Raw genomic sequence first — 18,939 nt, forward strand, 5'->3', positions numbered from 1 at the left:
ATTTTTTTAAACATTTGATAATGAGGGTATACACTTGGCTCCAGCTTTTCACAGTGCTGGGAAACATCCCAGTCTCAGCAGCTCTTCTAGCTGGCCATCAAGCGGCCAGACTGCGTAGTGCAGCTTTGGAGCGCAGCATCCCAGGTCTCCTCTCTCCCCCCCTCCCTCCCTCTCTCGCTTTCGCTCCCGCCGTCGTCGGCAGCTGTGTGTGCGTGCGTGCGTGCACGCGCGCGCGTAGAATCCGACAGCACGCCGGGACTGCGTTTCCTAAGGAAAGCTCAGCTCTCAGTTTTGTGCCCGTCTTATTGCCGCTCTCATTGTCTTTGTCGGCAGTGATAAAGAGAGCAGGTACCATCTGTCCATTCCGCCAATTTATTGCGAGTTGCCTTTTTTTTTATTGTTTGCTCTCCTTCACAGATGTTAGGTCAACACTTTTTGGGTGGTGGTGGTGTTGGGGAGGGGGGGACTCCTGGTTCTAACGGAATTTGTTGTGGCTTCTTCTTCTTCTTCTTCCTTTTTTCGGTCTCTTCTCTCTTTCAGTTCATTCGGGGGCCTGTTTTTGGAATAAGAAAAAGGCATTGCTGTTTTCTGACTTTGAGTGAAGAAAGAAGGGACTCCTCTGGAATTTCCTAAGGAATTTATTCGGACAGCCCATGGTAAGTGGAGATTTTTGTACACAGAGATATGTACATATACATTTATTTAAAAAAAAAAAAGGCTTCACGTTTGAGAAGACACCCAGCTATCCATTACTAAGTTGGTCTCTTTGAATGAAAAATAACAACACGAAGCGCATCCCTCATTTTTTTATTTTCCTTTTTTATCTACAGTTGCGAGGGCTTTGCATTCTTCCGCCTGGGTATAGAGTAAGTAGTACTTTTTCTTTTCGTATTCTGTCAATTGCAGCCGAGAGCGGCTCGTCATGTTTTCCATGTGTGGAATAAAGTGTCGTTTTTTTCTGTGTCCGCTCCAAGTTCTGTGTCGTGCCGCGATGTGAGTAGGAGCCCGGGGTGTTTTTTTTTTTAAATTTCATTTTTTGCACATCTTTGCTTTGGAGGGATGTTGTGGAGAATGTGGCGCAAACGCAACGTGCACCGGGCTGCCGCTCGCTGTTACACTCCAGATGGCGGCGAGATATTTAACAGAATTTATATCGTCAACATTTATAACACGTACTGCGCTCACACGGACACACAAAATAGAAATAGAGAGAGAGACAGGGGGAGAGAGCCATCTTTGCCCCGAACGATGCTCTGCCCGCTCCGGAGGATGCGCGGGCACGCATAAACAAGCTGGAAATGTGTGCGTGTGTGTTAAGGGGGGGGTTATTCTGTGCCATAGTTGTGGGACGTGTTGAGAAAGTTTGGTGTAATGTTTGCTTCTGCAAACTGAGACGATTTGCTTAGTCTATCTATGAATGCATGCGTGCGTGCGTGTGTGCGCGCGCGTTGATGCGTGCCCAAGAGCTCCTGACTCAGGTGGTGTAGCCGGTGGGTGGGCTGTGACTCACCCAGTTTACCCATTTTGCTGCTGTTATCTGACAGGCTTTGATGCCAGATTTGACTGGTGACTGACAGTGGCTCATGCGCAGTAGTGTGTCAGGACATGCCTGCGTTTTTTGTTTTGTTTTTTTATTTTTTTATTTCCTCCCTCCATCACTGCCTGATTTGGGCGTTCCATAATTTATGCGATCCCTTTCCTGCGTTAAAGAGTTTTTCTTTTTTTCAGACTACTACTGACAAGTGATTCATATATAGCCAATTACCCGTGATTTGCACTCATACTTTGCAGCCCGAGGGAAAAAAAAGAAAAGCGGAAAGCCTCTAAAAAGCAAGATAATGAAGTGAAAAGTTTGTGGTTCCTCGGTATTTTGTAGCAAAGAGAAGCATTCGCAAATGAGGGCAAGGACAGCCAGTCAGAGAGATGTGTCTTCACTGGCTAGTGTAGAGTGACAGGGGGCTAAGTGAGCATGACCATCAAGGAGAGGTAATAGCATTACGGTCTGCCAGTCATGAGGCAGTGCAAGAGATACTGTTGCATTTCAAAAGGAACTAAATGGGTAAGCAGAGGAAACTGTGACACAGGGTCCACTAAAATGTAACGCATAAAAAAGGCACTAATGTGGCTCAGCAACACAGTTTTTATTCATGCAGATGAGTTTGTCTTAATATTAAGCTGCTTTATTGAAAAAAGACTTTACTCATCCTAGTTTGGAATGTAATTAAGGGTTGCTTATCATTATTCTAATCCCTAATGATCTGTCAGTTTAAATATTTGTGTCTTTCTTTCTTAAACCAGTTCAAATTAGAAGGTAATCACGTATTATCATTAAAAAACATCTCTAGTAGAAGTAATTATATGAAGGTAATAATGTTGCCAAATCTAGAAGGAACATCAGGTGAAGTGCTCACACCCTCTTTAGATGACCAGCAAATTGCAATATGGGAAAAAGTAATGCTGAAAGTCAGTGGTCACGCAGCTCAGGTGTCCCTGTGAGTAAACACACATTTGAGCATAAAGCGGATTTGAATCATTTGCTGCAAAGCTTTCCACAGATTAGTCCTAGGTAAGATTGCCCCCTCCCTCCCTCCCTCCTCCCTCGCCATCATCACTTCATAAACTGGAAACATTCCGCAGCTTTTCCTCCATCTTGCCTTTGAGTGATGCTCCCAGACCCACTCGCCAAGCCCACATCAATCACTGCTGGATGGGATTTAAGCTGTGGCCGGAAATCATAAGCAGGAGAAAGACAGGTGGGCTTGCTCACAGTTGCGTCCTCCACGGTGACCCCCCCACCAGATCAGCATCCAGCGTTGTCAGCTACAGAGCTGCACTTCTGCCACTTCTGCAGATCCTTTTCTCTCATTAATCATGCCCTAACATAGTTTGCTCTAGTGTGACCGTGTTGACAACACACCCACTTTTCCTTTTGCCTGCTTGCACGTCCCTGGAGAGAATCAGGAATAAGCTGTAATTATGGTTTATAAACTTCATCCAGGTGACATAATCAGGGCATGGCTGAGACAGCAAGGGGCTGTCATAACAGCTGCTAATACATGTATAGCTGTTTTTCCTTTCATTCCTCAGACTGTCTAACTGTACTGACACGTGTTTGTCACATGGATGCGCCGCAAACAAGCAAAACTACAGCATTCGTGTAGGTATATATGGATTTTTAAAGAAAACGGGCACACACAGTATCGTGAAAGTGCAAACACTGGCTAGTTCTCTGCAAAAAAAAAAGAAAAAAAAGTGGGCTCAGTACATCTATGGAAACGTAGTGTCTATATTATTTTCGTGCGCTTGCTGTTAGGAGCACCTTGATTGCGGTCCAAGGCTCGGCAAGCCGAACGCCCGGCTCCCAGGGGCCGTTTTATAATGAGGATGCACTGTCAGATAATTAGATACACCTGGCGCAGGCGTTTTCAGGAAATTTTGATTCATCCCAAAATAAAATGCCTGCGCCTGCCAACATGAAAGCAAGCACAAAAAAAAAAAAAAATCCCGCTGTCACATTGCCTCTCCTCTCATGGTGGCAATGTTTTATTTATTTATCCGCATCTTAATGCTCTTGGATGAGGCAGGCTTCATTTTGTGCTAGCTGATGCATGGGCTGCCAAAGTTCCACGTCTCTTGCAGAGCGAGCTTCTCACTCATGAGGGTGTCGCTGTCCCTTCATGGACACAGCCTCTCCGAAACTGGATGTTCTGATGCCGTCACATTTAACAACTCCCTTGGCTACTTGGCACAAAATGCATCTCATTGAGATTCACACACGGCCACATGACAATACAAACCCATTCCCCGCGTGGATGTGCGCGAATATGCGCGTCACACAGTCTCAGATGTGGTTTGTCACATGACTGTTAATAAGAACAGGATGATATTTATCCCCCCCTCCCTCCCCGACAGTGTGTGTATTGACCTTTTGCGCTTCCTTGATGATATTTCAATACGTACGTGAAATATTGGAGATTTAGGAATTTGATAGATGCAACTAATCAGTTATTTTATGCACACTCTGGAAGAATTGAATGATGAGTGGAATTCACTTCAGCAAGCCGGCACACTCGCACACATTTATTCGCAGGCCCAATGCACACAAGTACAACCTTAAATGTTTCGTCTCTTCTTAGCTGTTGATTAGAAAACGCTCTGTGAGATGAAACCCTCTCACCTGTGCTGTTTATTTATCAGACACAGGGCTCCAGTCATAAATCAGACACTCATTAAGTTGTTAAACAACAACTTTTGCCTCGTGCAGGAGATGTCAGTGCTATTAAGTCTGATGTATGTGATACAGTAGGAAGGTGAGCCGTTGCAGATTGCTCATGTTATCCAATTAAGAGCGGTTTATTAATCCTTTTCTTTCTTCACGCTGGTCACATTTTAATTTAAAAGCCCAGCGTTGATATTGAAGTTAATGTTAAACAATAAAAAATAAAAAATAAAAAAAAAGGCATTACAAGTGATCAGGATAGACTGATGTTATATAAGTGGCACAGATGATAGCTGGGTAACCACATGTCAAGTCTTATCTGAGAGCAATCAATATTTGCCTTCTCCAGGTTAGAGCCCAGTAAGCCTTGATTAATGACTACAAGTTTGCATCATAACACGCCAACAAAAAACACTGAGTCTGAAGTCTACAAGGGAATGTACAGATCTGTTTTCCTGGCAAAATTACGTATTATTGTGAAGATACTGTAAAGTTTCAAAAGATGTCCTTGGCCTGTGCAAGACCTGTTCTTGGTTATACAACATTTTTTGTGTGTGTGTGTGTGTGTGTGTGTGTGTGTGTGTGTGTGTGTGTGTGTGTGTGTGTGTGTGTGTGTGTGTGTGTGTGTGTGTGTTTTTGCAGTAGCAGCAGCTATCTGATGCATGGTCATGTATCGTAATGTTTTTCCAACTTTGCACCCTGAACCAGACTGTGTAAGAGGAAAAAGGAAGAAAACTGTTGAATGGACAGTGTTGTTAGATGAAATGTGCCGTTAGCTAGCATTAGCCATCATAACCTGCTTATTATACTGCACGTAAACAAGTAAGACTGTAGCAAATCGCTTCGAGTAATAAACTGAGGAAAAAAAATATCATGTTATATTATGGAGACTGTAAAGTTAGCATAAGTGCTCCTAGTGTTAGCTGTCGAAGAAATAAGATATATTTTATAACAGTCTGAAGCATGACAGAGTAATGTAGTCTTTCTTTTTAAAACTCTGGGCACACTGACTGCCAAAGTATATGTCAACACATGCATTATTAAAAGACAAACAGTTCAAATCATTGACTCAGTGTTATCTGAAGAAGTAGCTAATGCATGCTAACAGCTAGCATTAGCCACCATAAGCTGCTTACTGTACTGCAACAAAACAAGTACGATTGTAGCAAATCACTGTTAGTAATAAACTGAGAAAAAGCATATCATGTTAATGATTGACCTAATTAACAACGAGTAAATGAAACAGCATGCTATTTTGCTTTCAAAGGTGAATTTGGTTTTCTCTGTCTGCAAATCATTTTTAGATTAAATTTAGAGCAGTTTAAGTTGAAAGAAAAAAGGTTTATTTAAGCAATAAAACTAGTTTTCAGGATCTGGAAAGGATGAATTTACTCTTGTTTTCTTTCATTTAGTTATTTAGCTGAAATTGCACATTATATTAAAAAGACTGTAAATTTATGATAGGTGCTTTCAGTGTTAGCTGTCCAAGAAATATGATATCTTTTATAACAGTCTGAAGCATGACAGAGTAATGTAATCTTTGGCTACACTGATAGCCAAAGCATACGTCAACACATGCATTACTGACTCAGTGTTATCTGAAGAAGTAGCTAATGTATGCTAACAGCTAGCATTAGCCACCATAAGCTGCTGATTATATAGCAGATGTTTGTAGCAGACAAACATCTGATGGAATTATATTCAGGAAAGGCACAATTCATTGATCATTAATCAAACTTATTATGGGTTTTTTAAATTATTTTTTGCTAACTGTAGCATTAATTACTCATATATGACAGCCACCACTCTCTGGTAATACATGATTTAAGATGAAGCTTAAATTCAGCACCTCTATTAAAAGATGATGCAAGCTCTATACCGTCATGTGATCTGTCAATAAAGTTGCTTTTAATTTCTTCCACCATTGGTGATGTAAATCTTTGGCTAGTCCACAGTATTCCGTGCAGTACTGAAGGGTGTCATATTTTTGACCTACACAAATGCAATTCTGTAATATGTAAATTTCATGGCATTTCAATGAATTCATCTCAGCCGCCAACGTTGTGGTGGATGTTTTCCTTCCCTGCTCGACTGTCGGCTGTATTGTTGTTGTAGAAGGAAAATCTGGTCTGCATTGTGCTGTTAAAATTGAAAAAACAAACAGAAAAAAATATTAAATAGAAAAGCATTGCCTTCTTGCTCCCCTGACATGGCAGGAAGTGACAAAACTGATGGATACAGACCAAAGACAAAGGCAAGAGGAAAATGCTATAGATGTGCTGCCTTGAGTCACAATCCCTGTTGAAGTAGGGTGAATGCGAGGATTCCTGAATGTCATGCAAAGAAATGCAAAAGCAATTGGAACTGCAGGCTTGTTTTTGTTTAATTGTCGGGAAAAAATCAATATATTATAGTAATGAAATATGAATGATTGGAATAATTCTACAAAGCTACTATTTTCTGCAAAGCTGCTGCACTGGAGTTGGCTGAATGGGCATTCATGATATCATCGCCTTTACCGCTAGTTATTTCGGCACGATAGCGTCTAGCTGCGATAACGACTTGGTGTGATTTCAGAAGCGTAAACGCCAGTGTAATCTTACAGCCTGACCTTTATGTAAGCCACGTGTACAGCGCCAAGGTGTTATTTTACCTCCATACATGCGATTGCTTTGGCATACCTCAGCCATCTGGCATCTTGTGAGAGTTTAGAGGGCACTGGTATGTTGAATATTGGCCTTATAGTCTACTGGGATATGGAGGCAAAGAAGAAAACAGAAAGGAATAATGCAGGCAAGCTGGAGCCAGGGTACTCTGCACAGTTCGATGCAGCTGCCTCTACCCGACATGAACAAGAGAAATCAATTAGACCTACTCGGTTGCTATCCAAGGGACTTCCACCATGGGAAAGGGTAGAGCGAATCAAAGCATTTGGAAAAAACAAAAAGAAAGTAGCAGAAGTGGAAAGTGAACTCGAGTGGCAGCTTGTGGGCTTCTTTGTCAGATCATCCGCCTCTGACCTAAAGATAAGATTCATTTTCTCTGTGTACATCCCAGACTTGATTATGATTCCAGACACTTTCCAATCTCTCTTTCTCTTTTTTTCCAACACCGATGCCAACTTTTTTTTTCTCTTACTGTCCTTTCAGGTCAGTAATGAGAAAAAAGAAAGGCTGACAAAAATGCACCTTATAAAGGATACTTTGATGAAGCCTTAGCTGCAAATAGAAGAAATCTCAGTTGTCCCAGCAGCCTCAGATTCACACTATTAGATTTTTATATTCATACCTTGAACCCATTCCGGTAGTCACTTGGAGGTCACTGTGAACAATATTTCTTCTGCACACCGTGATGGGCTCAACATTATTGTTTTGCTGAAGAGAGGAAACAAGTTAAACTTTTTAAGGGTTTAGTTTTAGAAAAGTCTTTATTTGGTTTTTATAGGGGGGGGAAACTGTCTCAGGTGCCTTAAGATAAAAAAAAAAAAATCTTCATATTGGATATGAAATAGTCCAACCACTGTGGTAGGATCAGTGAGGCTTGTATCCACAGCATATAATTTATTAATAGTATTTTACAGCCAGCTAAAGAACAGCCCGAGTGTAATGTAAGAATATGCAGAGCCACGGCAAATATAGAGATCCCGTAAAGTCCACTTCCCAAATTTGACTAAATAGATATTTCAACTCTATACGTGAATTTCCCAAAAAATCCTAGAGAAAATTCTTGAATAGCTGCCGGAGATGAGGCAATCACATGAGGCAGCTCGTGCTTTATGCATATTTTATTGAATGAAGCTGAGCTCTGTTCTGTAAATACAGAGGTTGAGAGTGCACAGCATGGATTTCATAGACCCCAGCGGCCATATTGTCTTTGATCAGACTGAAAAAGGACATGTTTTGATCAAGCTCTACCTTGGACATTTAAATCAAACCCCTGACAGAGTCAGCAGCTCCGTGGCTGCAGAGTGTAATCTCCACACGTAGGAGAATGTGGACATCCCTGGAAGTGTGTTCGAGCCTATTATATTGTACCTTTTGAAATCTTTTTCTCCCCCTTTCCCCTTGATGAATATCTGCCACTTGGTGATAGTGGAGAGGAAATTCAATTTGACAAAGAAGACCTGTCTCATGGAGTCTTTTAAGCGATTATGATCGCGCAAAGTCAGCAATGTAACAGACCTGGAAGGATTAATGAACAAGATTTTTTTTGCCCCCTGTGTAGCGATTTGAAGTTGAGGGAAAAACGATGACCACGTCCTCAATAAATGAGTGACATTTCAGCTTTAAAAGTTGTACTCTGTCTGTAATCCTGTGTGTACAGTTAGCTCAGTCCCCCCTGACAGAGCACACATGTAAACACAGCACCCCAACCTCGCACTCAGTCCTGCTGTAGGTTTGGCTGTGGGTGCTCGGCAGATCCCTCGGCATCATGAGAGAATAACAATGAGGGTTTTGGGAGGGATCAGTTCCCCAGCAAAGAGCCATACTGGGTAGGGTTTATGTAAGACCCTGGCTTCCTGAGCTCTCTGCCAGTTTAAGACGACAAACAAATGGTACAGAGGATACCGACGTTGCCAGAGGGGTGGGTGGGAGGGATTGCATCTCCTCATGCTCTCCCCACTGCTTCATCCCCCCCTTCACACAAACACCCTCCCTCTGTTCATACCCGCGCCTGGTTATGTGTTGTGGCTTGTGATACTGGGTCTCATGTGTATCCGTGCAAGTCAAGTGTGCTTTCACGCCATTTGTTGGCTTTGCAACGCTGTAGCCCACTTTGAAGCCACTGCCTTTCCTCGTCATCCTCTTCACTCTTTGTTTTCCTCTTCATATGTTCCAGTGAAAGAAGGCTGGGATCTGTCGAAACCTATCCTTTCTTCTGTCCAGCTTGTCAGCTGTTTTTCCCCCCCAAAAATATCTTTATTTATTTATTTGTTAACGGGTTTTTTAGGGTAAGCTGCCGCAAAGGTTCCCTCAGCCTCGACACCAGAGTGGTTCTAAAAACGTCCGAAAAAGACGGACGCTAAAGCGTTGTCCTTTTTGGATAATCTAATTTCGCTTTTTTTCCCATCAGTGTTTTCTGTTTCCACTCGATGCAGCGTTTCTAACGATGTGATTCCCATCATAGCCTGACTGCAGCTTGCCGAGGAATTAAATTATCTTTCATTAATTATTAAAGCATTATAAATAGAGCTAGATGTCCTTAACCCAGTTTAAGTATCTTTATAAATAGCTATTTCTGTAGTTATTTCTACAGAAATCAAGCCTGGGATAAAAGAAAAAGTGAAAACAAACACCACATTCACAATCTGTGCTGAGAGACAAACTTACCTAATCGTGATTAAAGGTGGTGAGGCTTCTTGATTTTTAACCTGGATGCCCAAAGGTGCCAATCCAACTCAGGCAAAGACTCATTGTAACAGGGATGGCAACACTGCATCCAGCTACAGATAAGACAAAAGCCTACCATCCCTTGACGTCAGGTGTATTTTTAGTAAAAGCATCTAGCACGCTGCATGTGTGCCGTCTAGATTTCACAACAGAAGGCATCACAACAGAAGTCCGCTATTGCATCTGGACTGAAAAATGCGGATGATGCGTTAAGCAAATATCTTTTCCTGGTTAAAAGTTACAGTACTGAACATCAGCTTTAAAGACAAACTGGAAGATTAAGTCAAGTCAAGTCAATACATGCGGATGAAAGTTGATTTGGGAAATATCCCAAAGACACAAAGCGATGCCAGAACTGACACAAAGAAAAGGGCAGCTTCTCAATCATTTCGGTCCCTGGATGCTACGAGGAAGACATATTGCACGCAGTGTCTTCTGACATGCAGCAGTCCAGAACAAGGCCTCCCTTTTATTCCTGCGTAGCACAGAAATACACCATAGATAACATTAGGATCCATTGAGTTGGGAGTAAGGGAAAATCGATGCAAGGTGAAAATTAAATTTGGCCCAAAGAGCCTTTAGGCAGAGTGCAATTTGAAAACACATCTTTTATTTTCCCCCGGGTGTCTGATTGAGGCTGGCAGGAGATGGACAGTGGATTTAACGGTCATAGAAAAGAAAAAAAAGCAGCGGCATGTTGCAAGCAAAAAAGGGAAACACCCTCCTCTCACTTCTAATGTGCCTCCCCTTTGATTGTCTAATTCGGTTAGGGCCGTGCGTCCCTTATCGGATCATATCAAAGGTCAGAGGCGTCCTGTAGACAAATCAATCTCCCCGTCTGAGGAGGTGCAGAGGAAGCATGGATTGAGAGAGAGAGCTGATCCATCTAGTGGGTAGAAGGAAGGTGGGTGAGGAGAAAGAGAAGTGGGGGCAAAGAAAAATTATGGCATCTGCTGCTCGGAGAGAAGTGGGCGGGGAAGGTGAGATTGAACTGTTGACTTGGGGAATGCAATATGCTCTGAGAGAGGGGAAGAAAAAAAAGAGAGAGTTGACATTATTGCTCACGAGATAAGTGCAATTATTTGAGAAGCTCTGGCACATTATAAGCTACCGGACTAGCACACAGATGAGCCGTTGGTGCGTTCCGAGTTGGTCGGACTGTTCCAAAAACAACATGAGTAGTTTAAAAAAAGAAAGAAAAACAGCTTTGTGGTGGCCACCACTGCCTAGCGGTGTTATTGCTGTGTTCTAATAGGTGTAATAGGGCTGTTCGATATAACGATATATATCGGATGACGATATATAAAAACGTCTATTGTTTCATTTTACGCTATCGTTTGTTTCGTGGTGTCGCAAAATAAACTGTTTACGGCAATATTTCTTCACCGTTCTGATGGTCACTGTAGTGGCTGCATTAATTTTTTAAAGTTCTCTCTTTCTCTTATATTTTATATAACCACACTACGGACGGACAAGCGCCTGTTTTTATGTGTTGTGGTTAGCAACAACGACACCATCGCGTGTCCGCTTGTTTATGTTCCACATAAACCTTTCACAATAAAGCTCAAGATCCTGTTGAGACTTTTCAAAATAAACTGAATCACGTGAAAGAGCAGATTATTTACGGATGAGAATTAAAAAAGAACCGTCAGGTGCTAAAAAATAGACCTTAGACTCAAACTCCAGCTACATGACGCGCAGCTGGAAACACTTCCCGCAAGTCGAGCTGCCCGAGATTCACATAATTTACAGAAAATGTTACATTTTTATGATTTATATCGTTAGAATTCTTATATCGGGATATGAGATTTTGGTCATATCGCACAGCCCTAAGGTGTAAAGATAATCCAGTGGTTGCACTTTGCTTAACGCTTGGCTTCCCTCATATAATTTGGCTTCCCTCGTACAGTTGGAGTTTGTTTACAGCGCTTCAGTTTCGTGCATTAAGCTGTTTTGCTAGCATCTTGTGTGCAAGGTCACAACTAATGCTGATCAAACGTGCAGTGCTGTCATTATTTTTTGCAATGAACGCGTCTTTATTGAGCTCTGTATACAATTTTAAATCTATTACACTTTTGGCTATATTTTGTGAAGAAAAAGGTTGTTTTCGCCGCTCTTGTTAAACCGCTGTTTATCATTCTTTTCATTCCTGAACAACCCTGAATATTTTTAACCAGTACGCCAGGCCTCTCAGAATGCCCATTAACAAATAGTCATAATTAAACCAACGATGCATAAAACAGTCCGGTGGTGAGCAGCAGTCTTGGGCAAAGTTTATAGGTAAATATAAATCATCCACGGTTTAATGCCAACTGCATGTTTAACTTGGTCCCGTTGAGTGCCTAATTAGTTCAATTACTTTCAACCCTGCATGGAGTAGCGCATGCAGAATGCACCCAGGTTGCCCTCTGGTCTTTTTACATTAAATGGCAAGCGTGTATTTCCTCCTGTAAGATTAAAACTCGCTGTGTAATAACTCACCGGAGCCTCCCCTCCAGACACTGTTGCAGTGGTTTCAGCGTGAGATAATGTTTGCTCAAGCAACTCTCAATGAGATTCAGCGCTCTGGTGACACCATTACTCTAAGCTCATTGCCTAGTCAGGTTGGGTGGGTCTACCCTGCCTCCGAAAGTCAAAGCACAAAGGCGCCAGAAGAGAGAGCACCTCTCGAGACAGATTACATGTCTGCGGACAACCGAATAGGCTTGCACTTCACCTCTGCCTCAGATGAGCCAGTTATTATCTTTTCGTGTTTTTTTTTTTTGTGTGCTCTCGCCGGTCATGTAATGCATCCAGGACAAGATGCTCGCCTGGCAGCCTGAGCAGGTGGACGACAAGGCAGCTTACACATTTTCGCTAATAGCAGTCAGGGAAACGTATCTGAAATGAAGATGATGGCACAAGCCTGCAGAGGAAGTCAAAGCAGCCTAGGCCTGAGCCAAAGTGTTTTAAATGGATTACACCAGTGTGTCATTGCGATTACACGCTCCTTGCAGGGACCGCGACAAGATGAATTGTATTTTATGGCTTTACAGCAGATCTTTTTTCTTTCTTTTCTCCTCCAACTTGAATGCGTGTTTTCCACTACTACGTAGTGTGGTCTGAATGTGGGATTGTTTTTGCCTTTGAACTACCTGACAAACAGTTCATCATCTTTTTTTTTCCTTGTGGGGACTTTTTCAGTGTATCTTAGTGCTGAACCACTGAGTGGGAATACATAGATACACACACACACACTCGAGTGAGGCTGAAGCACTAGAACTTGCCCTCATTTTGCATTTGATGCAAAACATACTGTGACCCTCAGAGAGCCTCCAAAAACACTGCATGCTACATACTAATGCACATGGCAGTTTTTTCTCTCTGCCTTTACTGTGGGCCCAATCATTTTTTACTCCCTGCTTAACCTGTCCCTGTCAGACATCGAGAAATTAAAACATCACCCATCAAGCGTCATGTTGTTTACACGCCCGTGCATTTACAAGAACAATTCGACTCAAATACACTACCCACCACGTATCGAACAAATCAATGTTAAAATGTAACAGCAGTGCTCCCTCCAATGCTAACTTCATTACTGCAGAAAATCATCAGATATGGCTAAGTGTGCGAGCAAGCAGAGAGGATTATGAAACCTCCGGAGTCAGGGAGAGCGGGTGTGTATGCGAGTGTGTGTTTGTGAGAGAGAGGTTAGGCCTCAAGGGAGTCCATTAAGTAGAGAAAGGGCAGAAGGTTAAACACCAGAGAACACCACATGACCCACAGGAACATATGTTCAAATACACACTCGCACACAAACAATTTACTTTTGGAAGCATGATACTTATCAGTACTACAGTATGAGGCTACCCACCTAAACCAGAAACTGGGAATTGCTTTGAATACCTCGTCTCAACTCTCTCTTGTTCTGTGATGCACACACGGAACAGTAGACCTGTTTAGCTACACTGTTTTCAGTTGGTGTGATGTGGGGGTGTAGTACATCTGGCAGTTTTGCTAGTGGACATAACCGACTGTACGAGCCTGTGTAAAAACTGAGACCATAGTTATTGCACGAACACTCATAGCATAGTTGCTATAAAGTCCATACATGGAATTAGATATTGTATTTACCTTTATTTACCTTTTTTTGTGATTGTGTTTGTTTTTAAAATGATATGAAGCTTTATACTGTAGTAACAATGTAGCATTTTGCAACCCTGTTTAACCTCCTAAGACCCGAACTCTTCCACGGCATGCATTTTTAATTTCTCTTTGATATTTGGGCATATTGGGGCCCGAATCGTGGCTCAAGAGTTGGGAGTTCGCCTTGTAATCGGAAGGTTGCCGGTTCGAGCCCAGTCTCGGTCGTTCTTCACCCGTTGCCTACTGGTGGTGGTCAGAGGGCCTGGTGGCGCCAGTGTCCGGCAGCCTCGCCTCTGTCAGTGCGCCCCAGGGTGGCTGTGGCTACAATGTAGCTTGGCATCGTGAATGGGTGGATGACTGAATGTGTAAAGCGCTTTGGGGTCCTTAGGGACTAGTAAAGCGCTATACAAATACAGGCCATTTACCATTTATTGTTCAAAGATAAGCTAGCTGCCCAGTAGCATACTAGTATTGTAAAAATCAAATACAAATCAAGACAGTTATTAATAATAAGCATTATTATTATTATTGGCTATTTTACTTACCTGATAAACAGTGCTGTTGATTCCATATGGTAAAGATTATGCTATTGGTAGCAAGCAGTTGTCTTAGCTTAGAATGAAGACCGGCACTAGAAGGAAACAGCTAGCCTAGCTCTTGCGTGCTATAGCCTAACAAATTACATTTTGTTTCATCAGGTCATTTTGGTTTGATACAGCGATTTCAGACAAGCAGGAGAAATTTTAATCTCAGTTAAGCTTTGGGTTTATTGTTCAAAGATAAGCCCAGTAGCATAGTAGTATTGTAAGACTCAAATAAAAATCAAGACAGTTTTTAAATCTTTCAGTTGAATAAAAACATAAATCTAAATGTTACAAAGAAGTTGAATGTTAATTTTAGATATCTATTAACTAATAAATTCCTTATATTTCTTGTTTTTCTGCTATTTTGGCTAAGTTTGCATCACAGTAACCTACTTGGGACATGAATTCTCATGAAAACATGTAAGCTATTATTTGAAATACATGGAATGCCGTGTGAACTTTATAGTTTGTATATTTAAAACATGGTAACAAGTCTTCTTTTACTGCAAAATGTGAGTTTATGCTGTTAAAGAAGCTAGGTCAACCAATGAAGACGCAATTAAACAGGCCATTGTGGAGACAATGTTAAAATCTGGCTAATGATATAACAGGTTGCTATCACAAACTCTGTTAAGTGTTTCACTTGGTCAGTTTTTAAACTGTTTGTCACAGAGCTCGACCTTGTCTGCCCTTAGAATTAAAAAAGTCTTTAATGTCTTTTTTCATGTGCCTTTAGGACTAACCTGGGTTAAACTTGTTCTTCGAGCTAATCATAACACCAGTGCCTGGGAATTTTGGGAGTCTTAACAATGGCCACTGTGTGAGCCTATTGAAAACCATACAAATTAGACTCTGTACTGTTGGCCAGTGGGACAATGTATTCTGCTAGCTTTATCACATCTTGCCCTGTCCTGCTATTAATCTTGTAGAATGTATGGGATGAATTAATGCTCTGAGGGATTTGTGAGGCCATGGATATGGATTACACTGTCTAACAGTATATTTGAATTGGTCTCTAAATGTAATTCCACTGGACTAAGATAAAATTCAGCCGATAAGAGCCAGCTGTAACAAACCGCACTGCTGTTGGCCCCGTCACTCTGTTGCGAATGGCAAAATGAAGCCTTGCTCTCATAATCTATCTACAAGAGCTCTGAAACTTATTAAGTAAAGTAGTGCAGTTGGTGGCAACTGGCTTGGAAGTCGTTTTGTTTTGCTTACTATTCCTGCCTCTTGCCTTTTATTTACTTTTTGCACCTCCACACACAACTATTTACTTCGGTACATACAGTGCTGTGCACCAGTCTCATAGTTCTCCAGGCTTCTCGAAGGACATTCAGAGCTCTTCTTTGAATGTTGACTGCATTTTGTTCTATTCTCTGTCAATGTGATCCCACTCTGCTCCAGTAATGTTGAGCTTCGGGCTCTGGGGAGGCCAATCCATGACCGATGGCGCTCCATCGTGTGTTTTTCTATCCAGGTTTACTTTTACTGCATTGGCAGTGTGTTTGGGATCATTGCCATTCTGAAAAATGAAGCTGCTGACAATCAGAGATTTTCCATATGCTGTTGCATGATGGATCCAAATCTTATGGTACTTTTCTGCATCAATAATTCCATCAATCTCAACAACATCCCCAACACCACAGGCTGATATGTATCTGAAAGCCACCTCAGAGACTTTTTTTACAGAAGGCTGCATACGCTGTTGTACCTCCCTCCTTACCTGAAATTTGGACTCATCACTTCATAAAGCCTCTGATTGTCAGTCCAGGTGTCGTGTGTAATTTTCATTACTCCCCGTTTCTCTTCCTTAAGAATGGCTTATGACAGCCATTCTTGACAGCCACCCTTCCACTGAGACCATTTCTGATGACACTTCGGTGACAAGTACTTGGTTGACACAATGCACAACATGCTGAGAAATTCAACCTAGTGGTGGAAAAACACTATTTTATATCAAAATTTCAGTTATAAACAAAAACTGCCAGTAAGTTGTTCATTATATTTAGTCACAGTGGTTAGATGCATTTTTTTGTGCTTGAATGAGTCATAGGATAGTGTTAAGTGGCTTAACAAACAAAGAAAAAAACTGCCTGAAAATGGTCTGGTATAAGGACTTAAAATGATTGTAGAAATGGACAATCTTTAAAGACAAACTTTGAAAGCTGAAAAACCATTGCACTGCTTGATTTTTTTTTCACGGTTTAGCTGGACACAGTAAAACCGATTATATTTTAATAGGAGAGAATGATGATCCAAATAAAAAGGGTCAAACGTCAGACTCTACTCTGGTATCATAGCACTTCACAAAACTGGCAACAATTAAATTTACTGAATTGGTGATAGACATCTTCGTGGTTCCCTGCTATTGAATTCCTTTAAAGTCTTTTCTGCCTAATATTATATAATATTATATGTCTGGACAGGTATCGATGAAATCTCGTTAATTTACTGAACATAAATACGTCGGCTTTCCAAACTATTTTACCCATAAACTGTCGACGAACACTTTTGGCTGTTTGTTCTGTCTGGCTGAAGCAATAGGAAGCCATGAAGAATATAAGCTCCAAAGGAACTTTTCCCTCCACCGATCACACAGACTTCCCACAGGGATGTCTAGACTTTAGCTACTTTCCTTCCTCCCCCTCACTTTTTCTATTGAATTACATCAGATTATTGTATCATGACATAATTTCTCACGATGCTTCCTTCACTATAAAATCATCACTGCGGTCTATTTAATGCTGACCTACTGTGAATTATTTCTTTTTTACTTGCTGTAATTGAAAATAATGCTCTTAAATGACGCTTTAAGGCTCGCACATTTTCTCCCACACACACTGCAAACATTTCCTCCTGCTTTTTTTGTATCCGTCACATCGGGAGACATCAATGTGTCATGTGCATTCCAGGCATCAGCACACAGCAGAGGCAATTTTAAAACAGTAACACACTGGAAAATCTACACTCTCGGCGGTGCCTTGCAAACGACACAAGTGTGCAAAAATATGGTTTCATTCTTTGTTTTTTCTTGGAGAGGTTATTCCTGTTTACTTCTTTAACCCGCTGAGGCACACTGAGGACAAATGTTTGTAGCTTCTTGTGGTTTTTGGCAGGCCAGCGTGCGCTAACAGCAATTACGAGTTTCAAGCCAGGGAAGATGAGAAAATAAATTAGCATGCAGCTCCAGGCTGTGCCACAATCATGGTGCATCTCAGCTGAGAAACACTAGCGTTCACATTTACACTTGCATATTAATTAAGTGCAGTAATGATTCACCAGAAACACTTTCCCTACCCTCGTGCTCCACCTCTGCTCTGTCTTAAGCAAGGTGTTTTCTCAAACACTTGACAAACGGGCAGTGTCGTGAAAGGGAGGAAGGAAGGCAGGGAAGAAAGATCCAACATTAAGCCGGCTACCTGCCCCACTGAGCCAATGAATTTTTCATAAACTGTCCCCAGAGGTTCATAAACACCGAAAGTGAGAGCAAGAAAAACTGCGTTAGCAGGAGACAGGAGGAGTGGGCGGGGGGTCCCATTTTGAGGTCTTGAGATGTTTTTTTGCGTCGAGCGTGGAGAGAGTTATGCTGTAGCTGAACTTACAGGGAGGTGGCAGCACTCGCAGCTGTCAACAAGACTTCGCCACTCAGTGTTTTTCTGTGCTCAGAGCTGACCCTGCCATCCATTTGGCCCCACTTTATGATTACCATAAATGCCTGGATTGCCTGCATAAAAATGTGGAGTGGAGACGAGGGCCTCTGCTTCCATTAGTGGCCTCTTTTTACTGGAAGGGCCAAGTGTGTCCCTTGGGTAAGGCCAAAACTCTCACTGTCCTCTACAGTCTGTCAAATAGACTCAATCAAGGACTGGGCTAAGTGGATAGCTACGCTGATGGTGATGTTCATAAAGTGATTATTCATAGAGAATACATTGAGTGTGTGTTTAAGAGATAACAGGGGGCAGGAGTGTTTCCACAAAAAGGAGATCATCCTTTAAAAAAATAATACAGCTCAATCAGCGACGGTCGTTTTTGTTTTGCTAAATTTTCCATCCAATCATAATTTAGAGATGCAGGATGCTGTTATTAAAAGGATGTCTTAATTAGATGCACTTATACAAACAAACAAGCAAGCAAGCAAGCAAACCCACTTGAATGCATTACTGTGTGCTATACTGTTGCAGACACTGTTGGTCTTTGGCTTTTACCATACGCCCTGAGATGATTAGAGTAATACGTTAAATTGACATGACTTTGGTTGTATTTGCCTTAATAATATATTTAAATCAATAATATAATAAAAACAGAAAAAAATTGAAGCATTTTTGTTAATTATAGGAACTGAGGAGTGCAGTTAGATAAAATGAACGTGATCACTGTCCATCCGCATAGACGCTTTGGGTCATTTAGTTATTCGTGAGTATAGCTTCACTAGCAGATTATTAAAGTTTCCAGGTGCTACATCGCTGTATAAAGTGTTACTAAGGAAGCACATATAATGACATTGCCTTGTCTTGTTCAGGGATTTAAATTTCAAATTGCTCTTTTCCCACTGATTTAGCAGCAGCAACTTTTCTAAACAGCTCTCGGTAAGGAAGAACTAAACAGGAATCCCAGCAAT

General features: G+C 41.6%; 1 protein-coding gene across 30 annotated transcripts in view; it reads left to right on the forward strand.

Moving 5' to 3' along the window:
- Positions 1 to 240: 240 nt before the first annotated feature.
- The window catches only part of ptprda (protein tyrosine phosphatase receptor type Da), a 416,134-nt gene continuing 397,435 nt past the window's right edge, over positions 241 to 18,939 (forward strand). For all 30 annotated transcript variants that reach the window (XM_012919961.3, XM_076881859.1, XM_076881856.1 and 27 more), the window contains exons 1-3: positions 241 to 348; positions 541 to 656; positions 831 to 866. The gene's annotated coding sequence lies outside the window, so the exon portion shown is untranslated. The remainder of the gene's footprint in view (positions 349 to 540; positions 657 to 830; positions 867 to 18,939) is intronic.

The sequence above is a fragment of the Maylandia zebra genome, linkage group LG3, assembly GCF_041146795.1.
Source record: "Maylandia zebra isolate NMK-2024a linkage group LG3, Mzebra_GT3a, whole genome shotgun sequence".
In the NCBI taxonomy this organism is placed as follows: domain Eukaryota; kingdom Metazoa; phylum Chordata; class Actinopteri; order Cichliformes; family Cichlidae; genus Maylandia; species Maylandia zebra.